A 17934-nucleotide genomic window follows, 5' to 3' on the forward strand; every position below is an offset into this window, starting at 1 on the left:
ACCACAGTGATGTTTCCCTTATCTGCTTTGGTGATTACTATTTCCTTGTTTTTCTTCATTTCTAGTAGAGCTGTATATTCATCTTTTGAAATGTTGGTTTTTGGTGGTCTTACTTTGGTGAGAACACCAGCTACATCCAGTCTGACATTGTTGGCGATATGGTTTTGCACGTACTTGATGTCAAGATGCCACTTTCAGCTGAATATTAATATTCACTTTCAGTTGTATATTCAATTAAGTTGTAGATGGTAGTTGGGTGTCACATCAGTGGTCTTCCTGCCTGTCACATTGCTACTTGTCTTAGTATACCAAGATCCAGTATTGCTTATGTCATTTGTAGATGGAAAGTTGGTGGTGCCAGCAGGAAAACGCCCTAGGAGGCCACCAACACTCACTGACTGAGATCAACAACCTCTGTCTTGGAATGTTCAAGCATCCTGCACATTATCAGTGGCGGACCTTGCAGTCAACCTAGAACTGTCTGCAGAGAGTGGCATGCCTTAGGTTGCCATGGCAGAGCTGCTGCAAACAAGCCACACATCACCATCCTTAATGCCAAACACATTTGGACTGGTGTCCACACCCTTCCTTTGCATAGTTGGTTGGAAAAGAGTTCTATGGAGTGATGAATCATGCTTCCTGATGTTTTACTCTGATGGTTGCATTTGGATCTGGAGATTACCCAGAGAACAGTTCAGGCAGGACTGCATCATTCCAACTGTCAAACTTTGGTGGAAGTCCAATAATATGAGGGTATTTTAGTTGTGTGGGACTTATGATGGCTGTTCTCACCAAAGCAAGACCACCAAAAACCAACATATCCAATAGTGAATATAAAGCTTTGCAAGAATTGAAGAAAAACAAAGAAATAGTAATCACCAGAGCAGATCAGGGGAATGCCACTGTAGAGTACACAACCAAACGGACTACAGAGGTAAGCTTAATGCTCTATTATTAGATCATGCTACTTACCTCCCCATTGAATACAATCCCACCAACTCACAAATTAGAAAACTCCATAAGCTCCTTAAGAAGGTGACTTCTTGGCCTGTGGAAGTTACTGACAAATTAAAACCGTTTAACTGTATATCCCCCGTATATATGGACTCCCAAAAATACATAAAGAAAATGTGCCATTATGTCACATAGTGGATGCCATTGATTCCCCCACATACAAATTAGCTAAACATTTGGCCAAAGCGCTCACACACTACACTAGCAACTCACCATCACACATAAAAAATTCAGCCCACTTCAAAGCCAGCATAGAAAACCTTACACTCCAACATACTGACATAATGGTCAGTTTTGACGTGTCCTTCTTATATGCAAATGTCCCATTCAAAGAAACATTAGAGCTAATCCAAGCTAATTTTCCGATATCTCAGTCCTATTTCAGTTCACAATGAACTCAGGCTATTTTGTTTGGGAGGGAAAATTCTACAAACAAATAGAGGTGGACAGCCATGGGTTTACCACTCTCCCCACCCTTGGCCAACTTCTTTATGGAGACTTTTGAAGAGAAACTCTGCCACACAAAAACAACCATATGTCTTCGCTACGTTGATGATGTGTTTGCTATTTGACCACATGGCTTTGACACACTCCTCTCTTTCTTACACACTTAAACAACCAACACCCCAGAATCAAGTTCACCCTAGAGAAAGAGGAAAACAACAGCCGCCCTTTCCTGGGCACACTAGTCACCCCCAGCCTGATGGAACCTTGGTTTTCTCTGTTTATAGAAAACCTACCCATACAGGCAGATACACCAACAATTCCCCCCCCCCACACACAACAATATGGAGTTATTAAGACACTATACAACGGGGCGAAACTGATCTGTTCAAATGACAATGCCCTAGCCACTGAACTAAATCACATCCTCAACACTTTCTCAGCCAATGGCTATCCCCCTCCCCCCAAATCCAAAATATATTGAAATCAGTAAATCTTTCACATTTTTTGATGCATGCATTTAACAATTTTTGCAGTGTATTCACTGCGAAAAATCCATCGAAAAGCTTGATCTCAGAGTCCAAAACTTCCACATTGCCAGTATACACTTCTTTATTACTACCATTTTTCTAATGTTAACTACTAACATTGAACTGACAGCTATTTTCACATACCTGCAATTCCAGCCTATTCAAATCATTCTGCAAGTATTGCACATCATCCATATTTCTTGTTACCCTGCCCTCATCATCTTTATTCCTTGTTTGCTGAATGTCACTCATTAAATTCTTCCCAGTGTTGTTAATTTAAGATTAAATAATGGACCAAGACCTGGTAGCCTACCACTGGCAATTTAAACCTTGCAGACTCACATCCCTCATGCTCCACTTTTAGATATATCAGTCAGCCATCCTCTTATCCATGCTAATATTTTATAATCCTGTCCCATATTCTCTCCCCAGAGAATATGCAACAGTCTTCCATAAACCTGTTAAAAGCCTTAGCAAAATCTAAAAGTATTTATGATCCTTGTTTCTAAATTAATGGTAACATTATTATAAATTGTGAGCACTTTGCTGAAAATGACCTTCCATTAGTAAATCCATGCTATTTCTTTCTTTATTCCAAAGTATAGATTCTCTGTCAACCTATTTCTGTGTAAGCTCTTACTAACCATTCCAAAATCACCACTCCAGAGAAACTGATAGGTTGTTAGTAGGACACATCAGTCTTTGCACTACCCTTGTGTAATGGAATTATCATACATTCATTCCACTACTGTGGAATCTTCCCTGTTTTGAGGCTCAAATTATAGTCTGGTTAAAGCAGGCCAGTTCAGCTGAACATTTCTTTAGCATATTCAGCTGAACTGGCTATTGTCTGCTGTATATCCCATCAGATATTATTGTCAAATTCTTATTCAGTTTGTGCAATAGCTCTAGTACCTACTCATTACACACTTGAGATTATTCATCCAGTGAAATAGGTAGAAGCGAGTTCAATGGTGCATACACCAGATTGGTAGTTTTCTGCAGAATCGGCACTCATTAGTTGAACATTCTCCTCTGCATTTATCCCGTACATACTATGTACGTTCAGCAGTTATCTTTCACACTCAATTCTTTCTTTTACTTGCAACGTAATGACAAAATTCTTGGGATTTCTTTAGCATGCCGAACCAGTCTCTTTTCACACTTAGACTTTGCTTTCCATACAACAGCTATAACTTTTCTGCCTTGTGCATTATAATTTTTGTAAACGACATGATTGCTATGTACACACATTCCTTCTACATCCCCTTCCTGTGGGGCACCTGTCCATGGTGTGTGTGTGGGGAGGGGCTCTCAGGATGGTACTGGCTCTTTTATTCTTCCTCTTTTTTCTTTGCTCTTTTCTTTCTGTATTCTTTGCTCTATTTCTCGTGTTTTTTACTATCCTTTCTTCTAGACCACCATCACTGGGATCCAGTGCTGTGCTACCCTGTTCGGTATGTGGTGCAATCCATGGACATCCGGAAAGGGGGATTCTGGTAGTCTTGCACTATTTTAGTCTCTGCTTTGGCAAGATGAGCAGTCCTGGATGGCCTGCCCAGGGTCAACAGCATTGTGGGAATTCTCTTGCCCCATGGCCTGGAAGTGTGGACCCAAGGCCTGCTGTGGTGCTGGTATAGCATCTAGGGTAGCCCTGTATGGTATACCAGTGCATATCTTTGTGGACATGTATAATGCTATGCATTATGGGAAGGGTCACTACCCAGACCGGTTTCGACCTTTATTGAGTGGGAGTCAGATCTAGAGGTGATGCTAAGGTTGAAGTAATGCAGAAGTCATATTTTCATATACAAGTAGCCAAAAGGTGTCACACTTTATTGTTAAATAAGGTGTGACACCTTTTGACATTACTTCAACTCATTCCTTCAGATATACATGTCCACAAGGATATGTGCTTTGCCTTATGGGATACTAAGGCAAGGGATATGTGAAATCATTAGCTTCTATATACAAGTTGCCCATGTCCTGAAAATACTTTAGGCACAAACTTTGTTTGCTTACACTTGGATAAAGGATTAAACCAAGTATATAATTTCTTGGTATCTTTAATTTATAATAAATTCATCATTTGCATTATGGGATACTAAGGCAATTAATGTGAAGTTATTACTCTCTATACAAAGTAGCCTAGTCATGAAGATAATTCATGCACACACTGTGTTTGTTTACACTGGGATAAAGGATTAAACAAAAATATAAATTCTTAGCATTTTTAGTTTAATTTACAACTAAGTGAAAAAATCTTTCAACAATTCATTAAAAGAAGACAATGTGGAGGGAATATTAAGAATAAGAGTGAGAGAAGTATGAAATATATAGCACAGGTCAGTAAACTTATGAATACTTTATTTTCTAAAAGAATTTTATCCTTATGATACAAGTAAAGGAAAAAAACGAATGTGGAAGAATAACTTTAGCAAATGCAGACAGTACTCCTAGTGAAAAAAGGAGGTGAGACTATTCAAATAATGATTTGCTCAATTTGCTAAAATTTATTGATCTATCAGCAAGGTGTATGTAACATGCTGCACAATACTACCATCGCTAGTGACTTTTCTCTTCTTGGATATTGCTCTCCCCCATACACGAATTGCTGATACCTAGCAAATAGACAATCTCCAATCCAGTGTACTAATCTAATATCCAGTCCCATCCGCTTTAGTTTGCCTATCAACTTATTATGCAGTAAACTAGCAAAAGCTTTTGCAAAATCTAATTGCTTTTCCTCTGTCCAAAAAAGTTATCACCCACCAATTATATATTTGGTTTAATCTTTTATCCAAGTGTAAGCAAACAAAGTTTGTACCTGAAGTATTTTCAGGACTGGGGCAACTCATGGCAAAGGTGTAGTGTGGTATAGCACACCTTTTCATTCTCTTGACCCTTGGCCTGGGGAGGTGTGGACCCAAGGCCTGCTGTGGTGCTGGTATAGCATCCAGGGTAGCCCTGTATGCTATACCAGGGTATATCTTGTGGACATGCATAATGCTATGCATTATGGGGAAGGGGTCACAACCCAGACCGGTTTCGACCTTTATTGAGGTCTCATCAGTGGGAGCCAGATCTTGTTTTGCCTTAGTATACTTGTTTGATCAAAACTTAATTATGCATCCCAATTTTTACAATTCTTTAAAGCAGAGCATACTCTGATGTTTAGATCCTATCCATCGTCAGTCTATCTGTATGAATATCTACTGGTGCTGTGCCGTTCACATATTGCCCATTCATAGTCTTTTTCAAAGCAAATAACACAAATGTTGACAATATTGCCATCAGGTTTGCATCTGTCCTGCAACTTCTTTGTCAACTACAGGTCTTATACTCCATTTGTCTCCTTTCAATTGTTTAATGCACACAGTATAGTCCACTCAAAATTCTTGCCCATCTAGTAATGTTGCAAGGCCGTGGACCTCTTTTGATTGTGCTGGTGTGTTTCTGACCTTACTTTATCCAATTACATTCTACTTAATAGGAAAAATCATTTAGCAAGCTGCATGCCATTCATCTTATGCACAAAAGAAACTACCGGAACTGTCAGATTTATACAGATTTGTTAAGTTCTTTACAATCCATCTGTCTTCTTTGTACAATCCACATCCTGTGCTTTGTGACTTTTTACTATTGTACAAAATGAAGAACTTTAATTTTAATGTTTGATTGTGCTGGATTCCTGTCCTCGTTGAAATTAAAGGAAATGAGACTGAAGATGCTAGATTAGCTTGTACTTTTTCCACATTCCGTTTGACAGTCCCATATATAGAGTACAAACAGTTTATAAGATCATCTGTATTTTATTTATTTATTTATTCTTATGACAAAAGTAGCTACAGGTCAATGTCCAGATCAGAAAGCCAATTCAGGGCCTCGTCTGTCACCTCGTGGATGTCCTGGAGACCACCACCATGAAATTGGCACCTTGGGCAGTCAATCACAATATGATTGATCGTCTGGGGCATAGGGAAACAGTTACAATACGGGTGGTCTGATAGTCTCCATTTATGCAGTAGGTAGCCACATCTGCTCTGGTTAGTTCTGATCCTGTTGACAGATGACCAAATCTTCCTAGGAAGGGCAAAACTAGGCTGTGGAGCAAAGGGATCTTCAACCAGGAAACCATTTGTTTGAAGATTGTTGGACCATTGTTCTCTCCACATGTCAGGTGTGGATGGTAAGGCAGCTGAAGAGAGTTCGTCCATGGACCAGAAAGGGTTTCCTGATTTTAGGCGAATACTAGATGGATTTATGAGAGTCTGGTGCAGGGGCAGGAGCGGGTTGCTCATTACTTTGTTAAATACTTTAATCAAGGCTTGTCTTCTCCATATATTTAGTGGCGCAATGTTAGATAAGACAGGCAGCCAGGGGAGAGAGAGGTGCTTCTCAGTGTCCCACTAATTGTGCGCATGGTAGAGTTTAGCTGGGTGTCTATAATGTTAGTGTGTTTAATTCTTTCCCAGACAGGGGCACAGTATTCTGCTTCAGAGAATACGAGGGCTAGTGCAAACGACCTTAAGACATCAGCACCACAACCCCAGGTTGTTCCAGCAAGCCGTGAGATGATATTATTTTTTATTTTAACTTTGTTGGACAGGTTATGCCTTTTATAGGTTAGGCTTCTGTCCAGGCTCACTCCAAGGTATTTCAGATGAGGCTCATATTCTACCATTTTGTAACAGAGAGAGAGAGAGAGGTTGAGGTTTCGATTCACCTTTACATTGTTCAGGTGGAATGCTATGGACACAGTTTTTATTAGATTTGGCTTCAGGTAAAGTACAACTCCAGGTTGTTCATGTCTGTTTTCAAGGTTGTTTCTAGGTTGGCAAAGGAGGTAGACTGGTGTAGGATAGCAAGATCATTGGCATATACATATTTGCTTGAGCTGGTATGTGGTAAGTCAGACATGTAGATGTTAAATAGTAAAGGAGATAACACAGAGCCCTGTGGAAGACCATTTTGGAAGAATCTGGGCCTGCTCTTTTTTCCCACCAATATGGACCTGGATCTTTTCGTTGGAGAGAATGGATTCAAAAAAAGCTGGAAAGTTGTTTTGCACCTTATGATATTGCTTAGCTTTAGGAGGAGGCCCCTGATCCAGACTGTGTCATAAGCTGATGTTAGGTCAATGATAGTAACTCCAGATTTAAGTTTCTTCTGGAAGCCTGCTTCAATCCAAGTTGTCATGGCCAGGACCTGGTCACAGCAACTTCTTCCTGGCCTGAAGCCAGCTTGTTCAATCGAGAGTGCTCTTTTGATGAGTGGTGAATTTCTTTTAAGGAGAATTCATTCAAAGAGCTTAAAGGTGGAGCAAAGCAAGGAGATAGGTCATAGATTTTTGACGTTATTTGGATCGTTCCCTGGTTTGGGCACAGCAATTATTTTGGCTTCCCACCACAGGGCAGCCAGCCATGTTTGACCTCGTTGGCCAAGATGTTTTAGAAACTCTGGGAGAATGCCATCCACTCCTACAGCCTTGCCATTCTTGGTGAGTTTTAAGGCTTCCTGCACCTCTTCAAGAGAAACTGGCTGTACAAGTTCGGGAAACTCGGAGGCCATCTTCAGATTTTTTTTTCTGATGGAAGATTGCACAGTTATTTTCCTGGTAGAGCTGGGACTTATCTTGGAGGTTTTCAGTAATGATTAGCCATTTAATCAGGAGTTATTTCTGGTGGGTTGTATGCTGTTGGTTCTGCCCCCCCCCCCCCCCCACTAATTTTCTCAGAAGTGACCTGCTTTTCTGGCTAGATTTGGTGAAATTAAGTTCATGGATGGTTGAGATCCATCTTTCCTTTCTGTTTTTGTGAAGCATTGCTATGAGCTGGTTAGCAATAGTTGGGTCTTCAGTTTTTTCATATTTGGCTAAAAATTCCCCGGTATCCACTCCAACATGGGATGTATTGTTTTCGGTAGCCTCTAAGAATAGAGGCGTTGGCTGCAGTTTTGATTAATTTGACAAATATGGGATAGTAATTAGGGGTGGGTGGTATTGCTGTAATGATTTGCTCAATTTGTTTTTCAAATATATTCCAGTTGGGTCTGCAAAGGTTCCATGTAGCGATTGGTGTTCCACTGGTGATTGGGTGATCTTCAGAGTCTTTAGAGACTATGCACAGATTGGTGGTGGAGGGGTAGGTTTTGTTCCATCTGGCTGAGTAAAGAGTGCCTTCTTGCTTGGCATCGTAGATCAAATACAGATTGTATGTGTCTATCCAGTTAACTAGATTATCACCATCCTGGTTGTTAGAGGAATAGCCCCATATGGTGTGATGAGAGTTGAAGTCACCAGCATAGATAGCAGGGTGAGGTGGCAGCCGGTCCATCTGGTCAGGCCAGGATTGCAATGGTGGTTTGCAGACGTTGTAGATAGTGGTATTTTGAATTTTAATACCTATGGAGTATTCTGTTTCAGGCACATGTTGGGTTATTTCCTTGAGACTAGACTAGACTGGATGTAGGTTGCCTGGCCATACTTAGGATGGCAGATCTTTAGTCTGTTGAGAGCTGTGTCAGGCACGTGGGTTTCCTGGAGAGCCAGGAGGTCAATCATTTTGTCTTTGGCTATTTTTCTGATGGCTTTGGATTTAGATAGTGTTTCTATGTTTAAGGAACAAATCTTGAGAGAGAGTGTTGTTTAGGAGACTGTAACATATTTTTCGAAGCTTACCTTCTTCCCAAACAAGCAACACGATCCTTGTTATTCCGGGTGATGATCGAGCTGGCATGGAGTTTTTTTTTTTAGTTGTGTTTTTATCATTGTTGCTGCAAGTGGTCCAAGAGGCTTGATACCTTTGGATGCCTGATTTTGAGACATTAGCTTCATGTTACCAGCATTACATTTCTGCAGCTTCTTGTGTCTGAAGCACTAACAATGCACCACAAGAGTAGCACTATTGGTGAGGGGGGGGGGGGGGACATGGGAAGGCTGTCTCAATCTCCCCCACCTCATCATCTATATTAATTACCCAATGGCAGTCATAATGGCAAGAGGCAGTGATAAATTACACAAGATTAACCTAAAATGAAGCATTTGGCAGTGTAATCAACATAGAAAGGAAGATTTTGCTGGCTTCTGCATGTTCTTATTTACTGAGCGCCGATGATCCACCTATGTGCAGAAAATGCAACACTAGTCTTCATTTGTCACAGAGTGCCGCACTTACCATGAGAGAGGAATGCATTTTTACTAATCTGGCCAAGCCATACATGCTCAGACAGATCTTACAGACTTGGACAAACTTCATGACATTTTTGACTTTTTACAAAGATTTAATTCATACAAAAACATCTGATTATAAATTCTTTTTATGTGTAGATACTGCATTGCTTAACTTTTCTTTTTCTTTTTATTTGCATTTTATCCATAACATTATTTACTAATTATCTCTTTATTGCTATTTCTTATTTGGTACAGTATGACCTTTCGTGTTCTTGTGGCAGCAAACCATGGAACATTTTTGTCTTCTATTTTATCATATTCTTTCTTATTTTCTATTGTTTATGTATTGATATTGTCAATTATAGGAAACAGCATTCAGTCTTGTGGTATTCTTATTCACACATGCTACCTGGTTGGCTTGAGTGGTTAGTGTATCTAGCAAGTTGTGGGTTCGAATCCAGCCATGGGCATGGGTGCTTGTGACTGTCTTTAGGTAGGTAATGAACATCATAACCAGTGTGAGACTACCACCACCATGCTGCTTATTGGAGGAGTGGCTTGAAAAAGTTCGATGTTTTTGAAAAATAAGTGAATATATATAAAAACTATATAAAATTAATAAAAATAGAAAAAAAAATCCTTAACCTGCTTATGATACCAATGTACAAAAGGTTTAGAAAAAACCTTTCATGGGTGAGATCTGCATAAGAAAAAAAATTGGTTTCATTCTCCATGCCAGATTGTAATCCCTCTGGATCATTTAATGCAGTTTAGACTCTTATTGTTATCCTGTTTTCTTGAAAGGCTTATAATTATAAACAGAACACTGCCACTGTGAGCTAAATTCTAATCAGTGATTACTTCACTGATTAGAATTTAGCTCACAATTGATATCCTCTGGAAGTGCATTCCTGATGTGATAAGTTGTTCTCTTGCACAAATTAACAGTATATATATATATTTACACACACACACATGCACACACATGTGGTGTATAAATAATAGTATAGTTTATAAAGGATGAATCAGCATTTTTATTTCTTGGCAAAATAACAGTTTGCTATAAAACAATTGGAAGTTCTGATGGCAGAAATCAAGAAGTAAATCTGTGAATTTTGCAAAAAAAAAAAAAGTATTTCATTTTAATGAAATTTTATTTTATTGTTGACTGCCATATTTGTTATTTGGAACAAAAAGTGGGTCAAATGAACTTTAAAAAAAAATTTACTCTCAAAATATTATTTTTTCTTGTTATATTACATATTCCATGTTATTTTACAAATTAGCATACTTCTACATAAAGAAACAAAAGCTAGCATTAAAAAAAGGAGAGTGAATAATGAGTCACTTCAGAAGGCATTTCTAGGATAAAAAGATTTGTGTTGGACATACTATTGCTTGGAAGCATTGGATTGCAGTGTGTGCTTTGTGTATCATCAAACTGTTGGATTTGAGCCAAACTCACAGAGCATTTCCAGAATTTTATTTAATTTTTATCTTTATTTTAGTAGCTTAAATTTTAACTGATTTACTGAATAACATTGAATGATTTATCTAAGGATGTATTTTTTCATAAGTTGAGACGTTTAACATCTTCAAAGATATTAGCTGTTACATAGCAACAACCTTTAGTTCAGATATAACTTTTTTATTTTATTTTATTTTTTATTATTTTTTTTTTATAGAGACCTGTGGTTAACAGACTTCATTAACACGTTACATGAAGTCAGCAATGTTAAGGAAGACAGTGGTATCTTCAGATTATTGTTTATTTTGTAATAGAAGTTGATTCTAAGTTCATAGGGTAAGTAGCAATTATTATATATTAATAAATCACATAAAAATTGAAAACTCTATAAATTATTTAAATAGCATTTAGATCAATTCAGATATCACTGAAATAATCTGTTTCTTTCTATTTGACATTCGCATGAGTTACCCATAACTTACATTAACATGAGATGGTTTATTATTATTATTATTATTACTTTCCTGACCTCAAGGGAGTCACAAGACTCATCATGGGAGGTCAACACAGTCTATCTTACAACTGCTTCTTAAACTCATCCACTGTCTGCATGTTCGCCACACTCTCAGACAATACATTCCATGCTTCTACTGTTCTCCATGCCAAAAACTCACTTCTTACAATTTTACTCACCACTCTCTCTTTTGCAACTTACAGGGTGGCCCCTTGTCTTTGCTCCTTTCCCCTCATTTTACCATATGAAAAATCTTCTGACTGTTAACATGATAATAACATTCAACAGCTTAAATGTCTCGATCATATCCATCAAACTGCATTCTGCATGCCTTCCATCTTTCCTCATAATCAACATTGTACGATTCTGATATAATTTTTGTTATCCGTCTCTGTGCCCTCTCCAAGGTTACTTCATCACGTTGAAATCCTGGTGACCAGATCAGATGTGTGTGTGTGTGATTAGAGCTTTACACAATGGGACCAGCACACATGCTTATCTCTCTTGGTCAGTGTCCTCCTCAACATTGCAGCAAATCTCTGAGATGTCTTCAACCATTGCAGCATCTTCTCAAACTTCAGATCTCTATCCATAATCATCCCAAGATCCCTTGCTTCCTCCACTTCTTCCAGTATAATTCCAAGTGAGTAGGGTGCATCCCACCTGTGGATCTGAAATTTTAAAACCTTACATTTAATGAAATAGCATCAATAATTTCCCCACTTAGTACTAAGTCCATTTGGAATACATGCAGCTGCTGCTCAACATCTTTTACAGTGCACTTCTTGAAACCCACAGAACAAGTTTCTTTTCCTTCTCCTTCATCCCTGTTACTGCTGTATTGTGGAACAATCTTCTCCCTGATGTGTTTACCAAGGAATGCAATATACAGTCCTTTAAATCAAATGTAAACAAGTTCCTCCTTTCCCAACCCACTACCCATATACAGTACTAATGTACTATAGATATCACCCAATCTCTCATGGGCTCAACATAAAAAAAATTTTGTTCTATTAAACTGACATCCTATTTGTTTTCCCATATTTCCAGCTTATTCAAATCCTCTTGAAAAGCAAAAACATCAGCATGCTTACTAATAAACCTCCCAAGCTTCATCTGCAAACAACTGACCATCTCCCTGTAGTCCTGTGATGATATCATTGCCATCAAGATCGACCAGTAATTGGTCCTAGTACTGAACCCTGCAGAACCCCCTTGTAACCTTCCCTTCCTGATGCTGCCCCCCCCCCCCCGTTCCCCATAACAACTCTAATATCTATCAGAGAGCCAGTTACCAATCCACTAACTTGTCCAAACCCATATGATGCAACATAAAAATCAACGTCTCATGTGTCACAAAATAAATAAAATAAATTAAATGAGTGTATGCTTTGCCCTCATCCACTGCTCTTGTTACACTGTTGTAAAAGATTACCAGATTACTAAAATAAGAGTGCTCTTTAACAAATTCATGCTGGCCTGTATAAATAATATTGCCATCATCTGCCCAAGTCTGTATATGAGTTCTTACTATTTTCTCCAAAATCTTAACATCTGCAGAAGAAATACAAACAGGCCTATAGTTTGATATTTCCATTTTACCACCACATTTATGTCAAATGGTCCTATCTTATCCTCCTTCCATTCTCCAAGAACCTGTCCCATGGCAAGACTTTCAATAAACAGCCAAGTTAATGGCACAGTCAGTTCCATAGCACATTCCTTTAAAACGCATAGTGAAATTCCATCCAGGCAACCTACCTTATTAGCATTTAGCATACACAGTATTCAGAATACATCCTCTTCCTTCACTTCTAACACTTTATTACTCATTATCCTTCTAGGAATAAAGTCTGCTCTACCAGGATGGAACACTAATAAAGTGTTCAAAAAAACTCCTTGGGATTCTTCTTGGATTGCAGCACCAGTCTCCTCTCATATTCTGATTTTTTTTTTCTTTACAATACTAGTCCCTTTCCTAGGCTGAGCCCTATATACCTCATGCAACTTCTTTCCATCTCTGATAATCTAGAATATGTCATTTTTATTTTTGGATTTCAAACTGGTAGATTATCACTGGGACTTTTTCTTGCAGTTTTATTGTATGACTTTTAAATCTTAAAAATTTGTAAATAACTTGATACATTACATTCATGAAATTTGAACAAGATAATAAATTTAATGCAATCCAAAAAGAGAAACATGAAAATTTTATTTTTCTTCCTATTATGGTTTTTGGCAAAATGACCTGTTCCTGTCTCATGCCTTCACTTTTTTTTTGATCTTCCAAAGGTGTCTCTTTTTTATACCTTAATCATGCATGATTATCACAATATCTCTCTAATTTCTTTAGTAGCTCAATCAAACCACACAAGATAGCATTTATGTCTTTTACAATTCCTTCATTGAAAACAATTCCTTACTTTAAACATATTCTTAACCTCCTAGAACATATTATGTAACTCTATCACAATAGGTGACAATAAACTTTAAGGTAACCCTCTCTAGATCACAGCAGTTCAGTCCTAATTAATTTCATTAATGTTCCTTCCTCTGCTTTTACAATGTGGCACAAATCTTTCATTCACAATCAGCAAAATACAAATAAAGTTTACTTATCTATCCTTGGTTCTGCATCGCGTCAAAGGTCTACTGGAATCTGGCTCTCCTTAGACGAAATGTCCATGTGCTCCAATCTGGCTTTCTCTGGATGGCCGGGCTTATTCCTTCCGTGGAGATGCTACATCTAGTTCTGCCGCTGCCTCTATCGAAACTCTCCGGAATGGAGGCACTACCACCCGTCACGTGCTCACGACACCGCGAGACAAACACCAGGAGATCCAGGAACAAAAAGCCTTTTTTCAGAGGTGCTAGACCCTTATATTTTCACCCTTCTTTCTCGGCAATTCTTGCATTCCGCGATGTTTACCCAACGCACTTATGTGGGCTCACGTCATGGCGTCCAGCTTTCTCAGCCACTATATCCCACGTGCTGACGGTACGCGATTGCTTAGGGATGAACTGCTCCTTCATGTTGCTGCTCTGTGACCTTTGGACTTCGCCCCCCCCCCCCCCATCTTGAACTTGTGCTAACATTCTATATCTCTTAGTACACAATGCTCTATTAAACTTTGCTACAGGTCTACACTACCATTATTATTTAACTAATTTGTGAGTGGTACAAAATGCATACTTATTTGTTTCTCATAGTATGAAATATTGGATATATTTACAATACATTATTTTAATACTCAGAGACAAGCATGTTATAATGTTTCTTGTTGTGTTTTCGCTCTGTCATACAAAGATAAGTTGAAATATTTTATGTTCCAACTTATCGGGGTATAACACTGGCTCCCACTGGCGAGACCTCAATAAATGTCAAAACCAGTCTGGGTTGTGACCCTTTCCTTAATGCATAGCATTATACATGTCCGCAGGGAGATGTACTTTGCATTATGGGAGATATTGAGACAAGGAGTGATGAGAGCTTGATTCACCCTTACTACGAGTTGCCTCAGTCCTGAAGATACTTCAGGCGCAAACTTTGTTTGCTTACACTTGGATAAAGGATTAAACTAAATTTATTATAGTCTAACCAATTGGAAAATAAACTTCCAACATCTTTCTCTAAATCCAGAGTAATGAATTAATAAGGTGGTAAACCTTTTGGCAATTTGTTTAAGTAAATATGACCTCTCCATTGCTTCTGCCTTAGTATCACCACTTCTGGATCTGGCTCCCACTGACGAGACTTCAATGAAGGTTTAAACCAGTCTGGGTAGTGGCCTTTTCCTTAATGCATAGCATTATACATGTCCACAAGGAGATGTGCTTTGCATTATGGAAGATACTGAAACAAGGAGTGATGCGAGCGTGGTCCACCTTTACTACAAGTTGGCTCAGTCCTGAAGATATTTCAGGCGCAAGCTTTGTTTGCTTACACTTGGATAAAGGATTAAACTTAATTTATTATAGTCTAACCAATTGGAAAATAAACTTCCAACATCTTTCTCTAAATCCAGAGTAATTTAATAATAAGGTGGTACACCTTTTGGCAACTCGTATAAGTAAATATGATCTCTCCATTGCTTCTGTCCTAGTATCACCACTTCTGGGTCTGGCTCCCACTGACGAGACCTCAATAAAGGTCGAAACCGGTCTGGGTAGTGGCCTTTTCCTTAATGCATAGCATTATACATGTCTGCAAGGAGATGTGCTTTGCATTATGGGAGATATTGAGACAAGGAGTGATGAGAGCTTGAACCATACTTACTATGAGTTGCCTCAGTCCTGAAGATACTTCAGGCGCAAACTTTGTTTGCTTACACTTGGATAAAGGATTAAACTTAATTTATTATAGTCTAACCAATTGGAAAATAAACTTCCAACATCTTTTTCTAAATCCAGAGTAATGAATTAATAAGGTGGTAAACCTTTTGGCAATTTGTTTAAGTAAATATGACCTCGCCATTGCTTCTGCCTTAGTATCACCACTTCTGGGTCTGGCTCCGACTGACGAGACCTCAATAAAGGTCAACACTGGTCTGGGTAGTGGCCCTTTCCTTAATGCATAGCATTATTCATGTCCGCAAGGAGATGTGCTTTGCATTATTGGAGAACTGAGACAAGGAGTGATGCGAGCTTGGTCCTCCTTTACTACGAGTTGCTTCAGTACTGAAGATACTTCAGGCGCAAACTTTGTTTGCTTACACTTGGATAAAGGATTAAACTAAATTTATTATAGTTTAACCAATTGGAAAATAAAGTTCCAACATCTTTCTCTAAATCCAGAGTAATGAATTAATAAGGCAGTCAACCTTTTGGCAATTCATTTAAGTAAATATGTCCTCGCCATTGCTTCTGCCTTGGTATCACCACTTCTGGGTCTGGCTCTGACTGACGGGACTTCAATAGAGGTTGAAACCGGTCTGGGTAGTGGCCCTTTCCTTAATGCTTAGTATTATACATGTCCGCAAGGAGATGTTGTTTGCATTATGGGAGATACTGAAACAAGGAGTGATGGGAGCTTGGTCCACCTTTACTATGAGTTGGCTCAGTCCTGAAGATACTTCAGGTGCAAACTTAGTTTGCTTACACTTGAATAAAGGATTAAACTAAATTTATTATTGTCTTACCAAGTGGAAAATAAACTTCCAACAGTAATACCTCATAAAACACACAATTCTTGGAGAGTGATATCAGAATGGGATCTTCTCGATGTTCCTGATGAAAAGATATGTTCAGAGCTCAAAGAAAAGGGAATGGCAGGTGCGAAGCATATCGTGATATGGAGAGATGGCCACTTGGTTCTGACCAGGATCCTCATCCTTATTTTTGATGCACCTTAGCCTCCAACATATGTGAAAGCATAGACTGTACATCCATCTAAGGTTCTTTAAATTTCAGAAAAATTTGCATTCCCAACTGCCTATCCTGTTTCTATCATCTGTGCTGGATGTGGTAGTAAGGATCTTGGTTACAGATCTTGCTCTGCAAAGAATGCTAAATGTGCAATCTCTCAGGGAGATCACACAGCTTACTCATGTTCATCAGAAGTAGAATGATGAAAAAGAAATACTGTATTTTTTGATAGATGATGAGAACCTCCAACATTTTCATCACTCCTTTTGATGTATAGATAATGTGCATGTGCCAACTAGCGGTAGAGTTGGAAGTACAAACAGTGGACGGAGGAATTCTTTAAAGCACGTGTGTTGCTAGTAGCAGTGGTCGAATATACCATACATCTGTTTTAAAATATTTCATAAAGTAAATCATTATTTGTTTATATTTTGTTATTAGATCTGAATCACCCATGGAAGACAGAAGTACTTCTCAGAGAAAATCCTGCACCGCGCAGTTCAAGCTTGAAGCGGTAGAAGTAGCAAAGGAAAAAAGGGAATTGTGAAGCTGGTAGATTGTTTAGTGTTGGAGAAAGTGGTGTTCGTGAATGGCGAAAGGCTGAAACAGTTCTGAAATGTTTACATACGAGGAAATGTGCTATGAAGTTTAGAAGGTGCTTGTGACCAACCATAGGAAAAAAAACTGTTTGATTGGGTTGTTAGTGAAAGAGCTAAAGATATGAGAATATCTACTGTCCGTGTGTTGCAGGAATTGAAAGAATTGCTCAAAATGATAATATAAAGGATTTCAAGGCCTACACATCTTGGATTTTTGGATTTATGAAGAGAAACAATTTAAGTGTGCACTCCTCCACTATTGGTGGACAAAATTTGCCATGTGACTGGGAAGCGAAAGTACCTAAATTTCGTTTGTTTCTGAGAGAAAACTTGTGTGGGGTTGATGCTTGTCACTTTGGTAATGTGGATGAGGTTCCCGTATGTTTTGACATGCCTAGTTCTGGGACTGTGAATCTGAAGGGAGCAAGAGAGGTTTCAGTTGCTACAACAGGGCACGAAAGGTCTAACTTTACTGTGGTTCTCTGTATAACTGCAGATGGTTCCAAACTGTCACCAATAGTGATTTTCAAAAGAAAGACTGTTCCAACAGGTTGTGATTCCAAAGATATTATTGCTGCTGCTAATAATATAGGTTGGATAAATTCCAAGGTTATGATTTTTTGGTTGGAGAATGTGTGGCGGACGAGAAAAATGTAATTTTTCAACCCAAAATCTTTGTTAGTGTTGGATTCATGTAGGGCACACATGACAGCAGAAGTTAAAACAATTGTAAGTATTCCAAATTGTCCATCATTCCAGGTGGTTTAACAAAAAAATTCCAACCCCCTTGATCTTTTAGTAAATAAACCATTCAAAGACAATTTGCGGGC

The 17934-nt window shown here is 38.6% G+C and overlaps 1 protein-coding gene across 1 annotated transcript in view; it reads left to right on the forward strand.

Annotated features, from left to right (window-relative positions):
* The window catches only part of LOC150104787 (uncharacterized), a 162516-nt gene that overhangs the window by 113941 nt on the left and 30641 nt on the right, over positions 1 to 17934 (forward strand). Inside the window, exon 2 of the mRNA XM_090395352.1 lies at positions 10845 to 10963. The gene's annotated coding sequence lies outside the window, so the exon portion shown is untranslated. The remainder of the gene's footprint in view (positions 1 to 10844; positions 10964 to 17934) is intronic.

This window comes from Typopeltis vanoorti, chromosome 7, assembly GCF_054136105.1.
Source record: "Typopeltis vanoorti isolate ZY-2024b chromosome 7, IOZ_Tvanoo_1.0, whole genome shotgun sequence".
In the NCBI taxonomy this organism is placed as follows: domain Eukaryota; kingdom Metazoa; phylum Arthropoda; class Arachnida; order Uropygi; family Thelyphonidae; genus Typopeltis; species Typopeltis vanoorti.